This window comes from Atta colombica, unplaced genomic scaffold (assembly GCF_001594045.1).
Source record: "Atta colombica isolate Treedump-2 unplaced genomic scaffold, Acol1.0 scaffold148, whole genome shotgun sequence".
NCBI classification, from domain to species: Eukaryota; Metazoa; Arthropoda; class Insecta; order Hymenoptera; family Formicidae; genus Atta; species Atta colombica.
In genome coordinates, this window is record NW_017259237.1 from 92,189 (window position 1) to 103,717 (window position 11,529).

General features: G+C 36.8%; 1 pseudogene; it reads right to left on the reverse strand.

The window, feature by feature from the left end:
- Positions 1 to 485: 485 nt before the first annotated feature.
- LOC108685211 lies at positions 486 to 1,086 on the reverse strand (annotated as a pseudogene).
- Positions 1,087 to 11,529: the final 10,443 nt, after the last annotated feature.

An 11,529-nucleotide genomic window follows, 5' to 3' on the forward strand; every position in this document is an offset into this window, starting at 1 on the left:
AAGTCAATAAGTTTTTAGAAAAACATAGTAAAATTTTTTTGATCGATTCATTTTTATTTCTCAAGTCTCATAGTCTCCTTTCAGCTCAATATACTTGATCCAACGATTCTTCAACTTTTTCAAGCCGTATAATATGATTTGTCCAATATCCATCCGAATAATATGATTTGTCCAACTCTTCAAAATCCTCTGTTTCGGCGATGAAGTGGTGAATCTCTTTTCTCCGAACCATTTCTTCAGTTTAAAAATAGGAGTCGCAGAGGACTAAATCTGACAAATATGCTGGGAAAGCAATTTGTAGCTGAATTCGTTGAATTTCCGGGCATGTGTGAACTCATGTATTGTCTTGATGGAAGAGCACTTTCTTTTTCGCCAAATGAGAATGTTTTTTTCTTTAAAATATTGTTGAAATGGTCCAATAAAGCATAAAGCTGCGTAGTAATCGCCATTGATCATTTGCTTTGACGGAAGGTAATCGATATAAATTATATTGCATCCCAATTATAGTACATCCCAAAAAACTGTGCCATCACCTTTTCGGCCGACTTTACAGTCTTCGCCTTCTTCGGAGCTGGTTCACCCAGTGAAGTCCATTGTTTTGACTGTTTGTCTTGAGTGAAATAATGGATCCATTTTTCGTCCACAGTAATGAATCGACGCAGAAATTCATCTGGATTACGTTCAAACATCTCCAAACGTTGTTTTGAAATCGTCACACGATCGCGCTTACACAGTGCAAACGCGGCATCCTGCTGATAGCTTTTTCATACGCAATTGTTCGTGCAACATTGAAATCTGTGCCATGAGATATGTCTGTGACCTCAATAAACTCGCTCACTTTCACTTGTTGATCAATCAAAACAATATCGTGAACTTTATCGATGATTTCTGGCATAGTAGCCTCAATTGGATGTCCCGAATGAGGTGCATCACATGTGAATATATGATCACGTTTAAATTCATTCACCCAATTGTATAGAGTCGCAAACGCTGATGCAGATGAGCTATGAACATTATCCAATTCGGCTTCGATTTCTTTCAGCGTTAAATCTTTCATATGTAGATGTTTGATGTACGAAACTCATTTTTTTTCCATTTTGCAAATATACAAAAGTTGTTCGCTTTAATCGTCTATAGAAATGAAATCACGCGATGAATTCCGCTCAAAATTTGTAAGTAAAATTTGTAAGTTAGTTGAGAGATGCTACTTGTCAAAAAATAATGTTACATGATACTGCGAGTGCTCTCTGACAAATTTTCTAAGAACTTATTGACTTGCCCTCGTAAGGAAGTTTTGAGGTGTTAAACACAACGAATTTCTCAAGCATATACACGCAAAATGTTGGAAGCTAATATTTTATATTTCAATCGAATAACAGTTAAATAAATAAATGTTTCGACTTTAAATTACCATTTTCAGTATTACACAATTTCTTCATCCAATTTACACATACAAATATATTCGCGTAACAACGCAACAATGAATTTTATATTTCGCGTTTATTTATTTAACTGTTATTCGATTGAAATATAAAATATTAGCTTCCAATATCTTGCGATGTATATTGAGAAATTCGTTGTTTAAAAAAAATTTTACCATGTATTGACTTTGATTGTTTTTTGAGATGTTGTTTTGAAGAAAGTCTTAAGCTTTAGAAGCCAACTATAACACAGTCTGTTTCTTTAAAGTAGCTAAATCAGTTGCACAATAAATCGTAGGTCAGTATGATTTAGCATCAATTGCCACAATTACAGAAACAAGAATCGTACAAATGATACAATCATACCGATTCATACTACAATTTGAGGAAATCTTACAACAGAGACAAAGACAAACAAAGTTATAAGGATAAGCTTAAAAATTTCAAGCTGTAAAACTCTTAGCATCTTGCAAGTGTCTAATGACTCTGTCCTGTATCTGTGGAAAAAAACATTCAAAGTTATAGTTGTCCAATTTGCATTGATTGTTGTGAAAAATTAAAGAAAATTCCATTTCTTGAAATTAAATTTATGTATGAGCAAAGAAATAGTAGATGTGGAAAATAAACCAAGTTGACAAAAAAGAATCAAAAAAGTTTATCAAAAAACTTTTCAGGAAAAAGCGAGGACTTTCTCGCTTTGATTAATTCAATCTCCAATGCTTCAAGTGAAGGTTCCTGTATGCTACTGACGGAAATGAATGTCAATTCCATATTTGCCATATATAAGAATCATTTGACCTTTCCATTGACTCGTGGCTATGCTGTGTCAGTATAGCCTCCTTAGGAGGAGCTGATCCCGATTTCAGCATCAAAGAACTCCCAAGATCAAGGTTCCAAGTGGATCAACAGTTTCAGGATACCCTTCAATTCCCTGTTCGCCATCACAGTGTTCAGTCGTCCTAAGACGTTTTCGGGAGCAACTCGGAAGTAACTGTGTGTGACTTGGAGATGAGTAGTTGTGTATTGCGCATCAATCGTTTCGTTATGAGCCTTGGGAGAAAGTCATAGCCATTTCCATTCTCTTAAACAGAATTTTTAAAATGTTGTACGGCAAAAAACCTCTGAATCTGAAAAGGATAAGAAAGATGAAATTTTTCTCCCTTTAAAAAAATTGAAACCATCATCAAGCACACAGATAAGGATTGAACTCACAAGTCAACTACATTAATAAGTAATAGATATGAAGTTTCCGACAGGGCAGCAGCAGCAATCGCCTCAAGTTCTCAAAAATATAGGAATTATAAATGATTCTGATAAGTAACTTATTATTGACAAAAATAAATTAAGAAAAGACACATTTAAGAACTAGCTTATAAAATAGTGTTTAAGTTACTCTTCGAGGTTTATATTTTGATGGAAGAAAAGATGACACTCTGATTGTTGAAACAATACATTCAAAGAATTTTCAGGTTAATGAAAAAGGAGCATTTCATTGATTCAATAGCCAGAGTCTAATTATTAGGTGTACAACTTTGCTTCCGCCGTTTTCCTATAGATTTAGCGGTAAGTGGTAGTCGAAATAAATAGATCATAGACGTCATATAATAAACTTGGGCATCTATCAACATAACCCTATAGAAACATTAGTCGATTTATGTCTGCATCATAAAGTTATTCTTGATTGAAAATGTCAGTTTACGAGCCAAATTCTAGTCATTTGCGGGAGGTTTTAATTTTTTGCTAATATGAAGAAATCTGCGGCTGAGGCTCATCGAATGCTCTCAAATACTTATGGTGAGACCGCTATTAGTGAAAGAACGTGTCGTGAGTGGTTTCAAGGCTTCAAGAACGGTGATTTTGACGTCCAAGGTCATACTCTGTATTTGGGACCAGCTCGGCATAGTGTATTATGAATTGTTAAAACCGACTGAAACAATCACAGGCGATCGGTATCGAACGCAATTGATGCATTTGAGCCGAGCATTGAAAGACAAACGGCCGCAATACAACAAAAGACACGATAAAGTGATTTTGCAGCATGACAATGCTCGACTCCATGTTGCGAAAGTGGTCAAGACATACTTGGAAACGTTGAAATGGGAAGTCCTACCCCACTCGCCGTATTCTCCAGACGTAGCTCCCTCTGACTATCACTTGTTTCGATCAATGGCACACGGCCTGGCTGACCAGCACTTCCGGTCTTATGAAGAAGTAAAAAATTGGATCGATTCGTGGATAGCCTCTAAAAATGACCAGTTTTTTCGACGCGAGATTCGTACGCTACCCGAAAGATGGGAGAAAGTAGTAGCCAGCGATGGACAATACTTTGAATCATAAATGTATAACCAGTTTTTTACAATAAAGCCTCGAATTTCGGAAAAAAAACAGCGGAAGCAAAGTTGTACACCTAATATTTCTATTGGAATTGCATTTCATTCATTAAACAATCTGTCTTTTAAGAAATTTTCTTTAAAATGTCTAAATAGGCATTGAGCAAGTATCTTTAATACTATTTTTTCTTGTTCTTTCATATAAATTATTTCTGTTATTAATCTTTTATGGTAGTTATGTTCTAATAAAAAATTAATATCTAAAATTTTTGTGTTTTCCCAATCGAAAGAGTGGTTATGTTTTAACATGTGTTCTGATATTACTGAATGTTTCAACGAATTCAATTTGATATTATTTATATATAATATTTCCTTGATACTTATACTTGTAGTTGTCTTTTTGATCCTATGATGCATCACAGTTTTTACGTTTTTAATTAATTTTATAAACTACATGATTTTTTTGAAAAGATTCCATAATATCTTTGTGTACTTTGATATTTTATATAAATTGTTTATCGATCTAAATCCAAAAGTAGTTTTATTTAATTTATTAAATAAAAATGATAATTGAATTTGAAATTTCTTTAATATAAGGAATTACTGTAAAATCATTTTATGATATTACGATTATCTTCTGTTCTTTTTACCATAATTTAAAAATTTAGATTTATTAACGGAAATATTTTTTTATCCTTCTATTCACCATGTCAAAAATGAGATCAACAAAGAAACCATTGTCCATTAACAAATTTGTGCATTTTTTAATATTATCCTCATAAAAGGATGGATGGGATAATAAAATAGCATGCTCAATTAAATTATTGTATATAAATAGTTCCTGCTTTTTGGCATTGTGGATGATTAAAAAAATATGAAATGTAACGAAATGTCTAGAAAAAGTATCTTTATGGATATCAATTTATAATTTTATTTGTAGATCTTATTAATAAGATGTCCACAAAATTGAGAATAGTTTTTCTCAATCTTAATTGTAAATTTCAGTCTTTGATGATATGTGTGTTAAGTTTTATAAGGAGATTCTCTATTTCATCTCTGGAAATAACAAGTATCATAATATTGGGTCCGAAAAATTCGTGCCGATTTTGAAGAAAAACTGAAACAGAAGATTTAAATTTTTAATTTATTAAATTTAAATCTTTTGCGGCACGAACTTTCCGGACAACCCAATACATCGTCCACATATCTAAAATATATTGATAACTCTAATGTGCTCAATATGCTATTTTCTAAATCTTGCATAACAATATCTGCAATAATTGGTGAAAGAGGGAAACCCATCGGAGTGCCATATATCTGTTTATATATTATGTTGTTAAAAATGAAATTAGCATTCTTTCTCAATAAAAATGAACTTCGAATTTTACAATGCAAATTTTAAAATTTGTCTGAAGAAGACTTCGAGTTGACACGAAAACTATTGACATGAAAAGGAATTTTTCCATATGAATATATTGATTGCGCTAACAAGTTGCAGGATATGCGTTTATCATTCATCACCGCGTGAATCATTCTTATAGTTCTTTGACCGGTGACACTGTATCTGAAAGCAATTACGAGTACATGAACGTTTGGCAATAGTTCTCTGTTCAAACCTTGGATGAATATAGCGATCTACATTTAAAAACGGACGTGTTGCTGTTAGCTGACATATTTGAAAATTTTCGCGATAAATATATCATTAGTCTATCCCTGTGTAGATAAACGTCATACACGTCATCTTCCTCTCTCTTTTCCTCACGCTCTCTGCAGGATAGCTTCGACGTACTTTTGATCCAGCGGGCCCAAGCCGGCTCATAATACTTCTCGGCTTTCCTATGTTTGTAATCATTTTTGAATCTTCGTCGCTAGCGAGTCGTCATTTCGAAAACGTTCTCAAACGACTCTATCGATTATACGATTTTCATACACGATATACAGATTATCGGCTATATACGATCGTGTGATCATCGAATTTACGCAGACTCGCGAAGGATTCAAACGTTATGCTGTCTTTTTCATCCTCCTCTTTCTCCTCCTCTTTCTGCTGCTCCTCCTCCTCCTCCTCCTGTTCCTCCTTTTCCTCCTTCTTTAGGACAGAAGCTGAGTCAGCGTAACTCTCTCTTTATCGCGCGCACGCTGGGGCTGTGAATAATCTGTCGTAACGATTTGATAATAGGCTTAAAATGTCTATTCAACACTATGTCCTCCTCGATTCTACCGATCTTCAAAGCGTGATGTTTCTTGTGAATCGACTTGCGCGTCCTCTCGATTTTTCTTGCAATTTTATCACGCTCATACACATCATCATGTTCATTTCTAGCGAAGTATCGATAAAAACCACGTTATAATGTCGCAAACTCATTAAATCCTTTTCTGCATCTCTCGTCTTTAAACGCACTGTCCTTTTCTATCACTAGAAATCCATATTTTTGTCACCAACAGTTGCAACACAAAATTCGTCGTATGATATGTATTCACGCGATCGTTGTAAACATGTTTCAAGTTGGTAGTGTCCTGAACAGCAGGTTCGCATTGTCGCGCATCAGATGTTTGAGTATTCTCTAAGTCTGACAGAGATACAAACAGTCGACGTGGCGGCCCATCGAGAAATATTCTCTTCCACATTCTGCTTGTCACGTCATCAAAGATAAAAATAGAATCAGAGTGCGCCTCGTTCGATAGAACGACATCGCTATTGTTGAAGAACGTAAAATAGTCGATTTTTAAAGTAGATAGACTCAGCCGTTGATAGACTCAGCAAATTTTCGAGATATCGATATTTTGCAGCGATTTTGAGTAGATATTTTCGAAATGAACATTGTTTGGGCTCTCGAGCTTATAAGAATATTGGTTTTATCGCAATTCGACTGATCACAAATGATCGCGCATATAGTACTTCGTAGCATTTCGCCGTGTTTGCGTTCCTTCGTCCCCCATCATTTCCGATTTCGCAGTTCGTGATGCGAACGTACCGGATGCTGCATGAATTTCATGATTGCACTACAAACTACGCGCTGTCGAACACCTATTTAAAGGTACACAAATCGCAAATCGCGCAATAACAAAATGTATCTCGCACTGTCATCCTTCCAATATGGAATATTCTGGATTTGAGCGTCGAGCAGTTGCAGTATATACTGAAGATCGTACTGTTACAAGTGTACGGTGACTATATCGACTACGTGTGGGAGTTTCCAAAATATGTAAAAGCGGAGTCGAAGGTTCGAACATATGCTGCGACGAGCACTATAATCAGCCGTGGTAGCGGACGCACATCGATGGCCCAACACTGAAGATAAAGACACCGAATATCGGCGTCTCGCAGCTGTCTGCTAAATCAAGTGTTAAACTCGCTTCCGAGTTACATATCCGGGGTTGCGGCTACCACTTTTGCGGTCCGAGTACTCGGCTTACGAAGCGCTAGAGGTGACGTGGACATAAACCTGTTGGATGCAGCGTGCCGAAAACACGACATTGCGTATTCTCGGAGCAACAATCTTACCGATAGACATGCGACGGACAAAATATTCGCCGAGTGCTAGGTCGCGTCACTGCGAGAGATTTTATTATTGATTTATATGTATTAAAAGTATTTTAAAAAATGCAATGACTCAAGTATTGATGCTCGAACATCAGCAGCGTTTGATTGCTCGTTCATCGGCTAAGACCAGCGGTGTTTGGTGACTTGATCAGTAGCAGCACTTTCTGGGAAAAGAGAACAAAAAACTTGTTGATTACTGTTCGCCTTAACAGAGAATAAAATGCATTAATACTCACCATAATTAATGGTCACCATAAATGCATTTTGTAAACGAAGAAGATATATACCGTTTGACTTATATCAATTTGTACAAATAGGGCACATTAGATGAAAATATTAAATAATATAGACTTCTGCATTCTGAACAGTATTTGCCATCTATGGTTGCATGCGATTTGATAACATGTTTGTGAATGATGTACGATGTATTTCGCTAATCTTGTTATACACGATGTACACAGAATTGACGAACCACTCGTTGTATAAGAAAAATATATCGCGCACTGCTTAGTCAGTACGTTCAGTGCCATTCCTATAGGATACATTATTTTGCTTTTAGTGTCTTTATTCTGATCCTCACTCTGATCACCATTATAGTCGCTACCCTCCTATAATGCGGATGCATCCTCATCATCCATTATTGCCTTAAAATTTCACATCTTCGAATACTTTGTCCACCAGGTTTTCTTCTGGTATATTATGATATGCACTATTATATATTTTCTATTAATTATCTATTATTATTCGATACACTATGCAATACGACTTTAAGAAAGCTTGCTTCTAGACCGTATATATACTTTTAGACCCAAACTCATACTATAACTCTTCTCTTCAACCGGAGTAAATATCGGTTTTTCTAATATTCTTTTTTTAGGCATGTTTCAAAATTATGTCTTTATAAACTTAAAAAATTTTTAAATTCTAGAATTTCATTTAAAGTGTTTCAATTCTTTTTATCTTGTTACATCCAAACTCCGATCAAATGTGTGGATAGATTTAGAGAAAAAAGAAATAAGAAAGATGGAACATGAAAGGACGTTAGAATAGACTCTTTGTTTCGTATGCATCCGCGGGAAGGGATGGAGCGAATCGAATGCACTTTTTATCTCTGGAATATGAGTCAACGTCCTGAAAGAACGCTATAACTCCTATTTCCAACGAGCAAAGCGAACATCCAAATTTTGAGTCAAGGAATTTAATCCTTATAACTCAGGACGGGACCATATGCGATCTTTGACGAGTGGGAGTCGGTATGAGATCTTATGATTCTAAAATAAATGGAGACTGAGGCATGTCATATTAAAAGTATTCTAGTGCTAGTTCTGGTGCTAGTGCGGATGGATTACAATTCCCCCGTCTGAATAAATCAAATAAGAAAATTTGATAGGCGCGATATCAGTTTGAGTGATGAAGTTTATTCGCACAGGAAAATAGAAACAATATAATTTAAAATAAAAAGAAATAAAAAATGAATAAGAACGCGTGATTGTCGCAGAATAATTGATACTCCGAAAAAAGTATCTCGTACTCGGAATCGCCCGATAATTTTACTGTCCACGATAAGTGTCTATATCTGTTAGTGTCCTTTGATCAAATGCTATCGCCACAACATCCTCCTGCTAGTGATGTACTTACATCACGATACAGATTTGAAAAGAAAAAAAAAATTCCGTACGAATGCGTGAGTCGAATAAATCATGATACTCACTAAAATAGTAAAATATAAAATAGTAAAATAATAAATAAATATAATTTCTGCGTCTTTCCGTCAATTTTCCATTCGAAGTCGGTCAGGAATTCTTGCCGGATTGTGTCGTCGCTCCCGATCCCGCCCGGACCTGGCGCGTGTCTGTCCTCTGCATATCGTCGTTTTTCGCCTTGTTGTCATCCTCGGCCGGCTGTAATCACACGGCTGATACTCCTATCGTGTCCTTTTTCTCAACAGCATCTGAAATTGTATATGTTGGGTTAATTCGGTCTATTGAGATTGCGCTCTTTACCGTGCCTGCGCACGATAAATACTTTATCCATTTCTTTTATGACTGCGTACGGCTTCTCGTAGCTGTTGCAATAATCCTTTTGGTCCATCTCAGCGCACAAACACTGTTGCCAGGTCTTTAAACATGAAATATCGTCGCTCTCCGTATCCCTGCTTCCCTCGACTGGACGTATTTTCAAAATGGTCCTGCAATCTCGCCGCAAAATCGGCAGCGCTGTCCGCCCTCTCCATCGGTCGCCGATCCAAGAATTGCCCCGGGAATCGCAGCAACTGTCCATACACCAAATCAGCTGCAGTTGCCCTAAGGTCTTTTCTCTAGCCGCCCGTATGCCCAGCAGAATAATAGGTTCCTCAGTTCAATGACTGGCATTTTATCGCCGCTTTAAGTTGGTGATGAAATCGCTCCACCATCCTGTTCGCCTGTGGGTGATAAGCCATTGTCCTTAGATAACGTATTCCAAACGACTCGCTCAATCGACGGAAAAGGCCAGACTCGAACTGTTGTTCCCTGTTGGTTCGTGATGATTCGCATTGGCGCTCCGAATCACAAATCCATCCCTCGTAGGAGATTCTCGCTACGGTTTCTGCCTCCTGACTTTCTATTGGAAACGCCGGCCACCGCGTGAAGCAGTCCATGCACATGAGACAATATCGCTTCCTCTCAAAAATCGGCATCACCACAATATTCAGATGAACGTGCTTGAATCTTCTGGAAGGCACATCGAACACTCCCATTGGCGCTGAAACAAAACGAGAAATTTTTCTAGCATGTATGCATACACGAGTCCAGTCCCGGCAGTTTCCCCCATCGATGGAACAGACGAAACGCTGCGCCACAAGCTTGTCACTCCGTCGCTCTGATTTTAGAATAAGCTAAATCGTGCACCGGTTGAACGCTTGGCGGAAGGACACCGTTACGAAAGGGCATGGAACTGCTGTTGTCGTATCACAGAATACCACTACCCCAGTCCCTGGAATTTCTTTCTTCAACTTCAATCTGGATTTGTCATTTAAATATTCTTGAAGCTCCTCATCCTTTTCTTGCGAGTTTGCGAGCGCAGCAAAATTCAACGGCGACTGCAGCTCCTCTATTCTTGACAATGCATCCGCCATAACATTATAATCGCCGGATACGTGCCGGATGTTCGTCATAAACTGCCCCTGAAGTCAAGATTGCGAAATTAGCGTGGCGTGCATTTCCCCGGATTTCGTCTAAACAAACATCAGTGGCTTATAGTCGGTAAAGATGGCAAATGTCTGCGCCACAAGCATATGTTGAAAATGTTTAATCGCTAGCTATATGGCTAACAGCTCCCTGTCGAAAGCACTTTGCTTCGGTTGCGCTTAGTTTCTTGGATAAGAAAACTAAGAGCTCCCATCCGCTGTTGTCCTATTGCACAGTGGGATAGCTACTTTTTTTCCAAAATTAATATCTCTGCAAATAGAACGTTCAGAATGTGCAATGAACAATCATGTCTTTTCAAATAGTTATTGTATAATTTTTATACATACACACACACGTGCGCGTGTGCGCGCGCTCACATATATACATAAATATTAATTATTTAAATATTTATTTGAAAAACGTAATCCTGTAATAAAAGATTGTGTGTGTGTGTGTGTGTGTGTGTGTGTGTGTGTGTGTGTGTGTGTGTGTGCACGCGCGCATCCGAATATTGATAATTTACTAATATATATGTATCTCTAATCCACTAAAAGGTCTAACACATCGGGATGAAAATCGAGTTTCTTCTTTGGGAAAATTTTTTCCGATTCTATTAGGTCTGAAGTAATAAAGAGCATATGTATGATATCTTCTTTGTAACAATTCTTGATCGTTTTCTTGAATGATGTAGGCGTATGTAATTTTTATGACTTGCTTCCTGAGCTTCTTCCGATAGTAACCAATTATAATATATATCTATTGAATAGTTATCGGATCAATATTTAACAGATATCAGATTGATACTTAACAGCTATAAACAACTATAAACAATTATAAACTGCTATCAAAGTGCTATCAGACCATTATAAGTCCATTTTCAACTCTATCTACCATATATATATATATATATATAGGGTGTACCAGAGTTAGCGCAGGAGCCGATACGTACATATGTATTCTCCTCATCCGAAAAACTAAATCGAAAATGTTAATAGCAAATCTTAAGGCATCAATAGTTTTCAAACGATGAGCATTGAAAATAATCAATCACATGAAATTCGCGCCGT